Source organism: Papaver somniferum, chromosome 3 (genome assembly GCF_003573695.1).
Source record: "Papaver somniferum cultivar HN1 chromosome 3, ASM357369v1, whole genome shotgun sequence".
Classification (NCBI taxonomy): Eukaryota; Viridiplantae; Streptophyta; class Magnoliopsida; order Ranunculales; family Papaveraceae; genus Papaver; species Papaver somniferum.
Window position 1 is genome coordinate 134543044 of NC_039360.1, and position 2950 is coordinate 134545993.

Consider the following 2950-nt stretch of genomic DNA (forward strand, 5'->3'; position numbering starts at 1 on the left):
TTTTCTTTCTTTTGCATCCATATATTGTGCACACCATAATACCACAAGAAATCTTGATGTTACAGAACAAATATATATCAGAAGAAGGAATCCATGATATATATTTATACGAGATTTTCATAGGGAAACCCTAGGGTTACTCGTTTATGTTCGGTAAGGGTCGGGTGCACGTAAGTTCGTGGTTACGAACCATGTTCAAAACTAAGGAACCAATGGAGCCTATTTTGAGAAGTATGTTTTGATAAAATAAAAAAACAAATTCTAAAGACAGAACCTCTTAGCTCAGAAAGAGAGCACAAGGTAATTGTTGATAGTCAACAAATCAACTGTCAATAAGGAAAAACGAAGATTTTCAAAGTGAACAACAAAGAGAAATTTCTCAAGAGTTATTGATCAATTATATTACATCATGTAATAATTAACCGGAGAAAGGCTCAGCAGTAAGATGATCATTTTATTTTTAAACCGAAAAACAGATACAACAAAGACCACTTTTTCAAGAAGAAGATATTCTTGAGAATTATGAGCATCCTCACACGGTCTCAAAGAGGATGCACATTTGAGAGTAGTCTAGTTGTAATTTGACGAGCATATAGCTCATCAAGGGTATCGACATTTTCCCTTTTACTTTCTTGAATATTATCAGGAAAGTCAATAAAGTTAGTCTCAAAAGAATTAACAAGAGGAGGACAAGAGATACCTGAAGCAACTGCTTCTTTGCCTTCTTAATGTTGCGCTTGAGTCTATTTATACTGGTCTTCAGTTCCGAAGCACGATTATTGATATGAATATATTCAGGAACGCTTGACACTTTTTGAAAATGCGGGGTCTAACAACCACACCCAACAATTCGTTTGGCAATCTGAGAGGACTTAATCCAATATACTTTCTAGAGAATCAACTAGACAGTCAGACTCAATCTAGAATAAAGTATATCAAAGAGTTTAATATCTCTAAATCTTAATTCAATCCGCAATCAGCAAATAGAAATCTGCGAGCCCGATTGAATATAAGAGGAAGTACTTGAATGGTACCAAAAACCAATATTCAAGTGTCAATCAATGTAAATTAACAACCCAAGGTTGGATATTCTAATTGATTGATCTTAACGCACAACCTGTGATATTTCAATTATATAACAAAATATAATGCGGAAAAGAAATAACACAGACACAAGAATTTTGTTAACGAGGAAACCGCAAATGCAGAAAAACCCCGGGACCTAGTCCAGATTGAACACCACACTGTATTAAGCCGCTACAGACACTAGCCTACTACCAATTAACTTCGGTCTGGACTGTAGTTGAACCTAATCAATCTAACACTGATTCAAGGTACAGTTGCGCTCCTTACGTCGCTGATGCCAACATGATACTATGCACTTGATTCCCTTAGCTGATCTCACCCACAACTAAGAGTTGCTACGACCCAAAGTCGAAGACTTGATAAACAAATCTGTCTCATACAGAAAAATCTATATATTGAATAAATCTGTCTCCCACAGAAATACCCAAGGGTTTTTGTTCCGTCTTTTGATAAATCAAGGTGAACAGGAACCAATTTTTAAACCGGACTTACATTCTCGAAGTACAGCCTAGTATTATCAATTATCTCACAATAAACTTAATCGACTAGCGAAACAAGTTATTGTGGAACCACAAACGATGAGACAAAGGTGTTTGTGATTACTTTTCTATCTTTCCTATCGGAGATATAAATCTCAAGCCAATTTTACAATTGCACTCAATCACAATAGAAACAGCAAGAACAGATCACGCAACTACAAAGAGAATAGTTGGGTCTGGCTTCACAATCCCAATGAAGTCTTCAAGTCGGTAACATACAGGGTCTCGAGAAGAAACCTAAGGTTAAAGGAGAATCGACTCTAGTTATGCAACTAGTAACACACAGGAGGTGTGGGGATTAGATTTCCCAATTGCTAAAGTTCTCCTTTATATAGTTTTCAAATCAGGATTTGCAACCCAAGTTACCTTGGTAACAAAGCATTCAATATTCGCCGTTAGATGAAAAATCTGATTCAACCAAGCTAATATCTTTCGACCGTCAGATCGAACTTAGCTTGTCACACACAAATGAAACGTACCCTCATTTAGGTTTATGTAACCGTACCCAAACGTGTACACCATGTTGGTTCACAAATAGTTAACCGAGGTTAGCCATATGATTAATCTCATATCAACCTTGTTCATCTTAACCATAACTAGTTCAAATGACTCAAATGAAACTAGGTAAAGAGTTGTTCAATTGCTATATTCTTATGGATTTAAACAAGAACACAATTGAAGCAAAATCGGTTTGATTCATTTGAATCGATACATGAACATTATAGCCACAGTTTGAAAAGATTGCATTCATTATTGATAAACGTTTAGGTTCATTTACAACCGATTTTAGAAAGTAACCACTTAAGTATGCGTATGGGTATGCGTACTTAAGTAACCGAATTTGAGTTTGGTTTAGTTTTCAAACTCAGCAGAAATTCACGTCCATGAACTTTCCGCCAGTTTGCGTACGGGTACGCGTACTATAGGTAACCGGATGAGTTTGGTATTGGTTTTCAAACTCAGCAGAAATTCACAGACGTGAACTTCCGCCAATATGCGTACGGGTACGCATACTTACCCAGTCTCTTACAACCTTTTGTATACACACAAGTATGCATACTTTAGGTTCTCGGTTTTGGACTTATACACTAATGTGCGAACACACTATGGTTATATCCAAAGATGGTTACAAGATTCTAAACTCTTTATTTCAATCATTGAAACATTCTTCTATAATGACAATAGTCGTTTTCACACACCATTAGCATCAAACCAAATTTCAAGATATTGAAATAAATATTATCAAAACATTCCAAGTCTTACACCAAATTATTGTATCACACAAGCCATGTAAGATGTTACTCGGTAATTTTCTCATGATATAA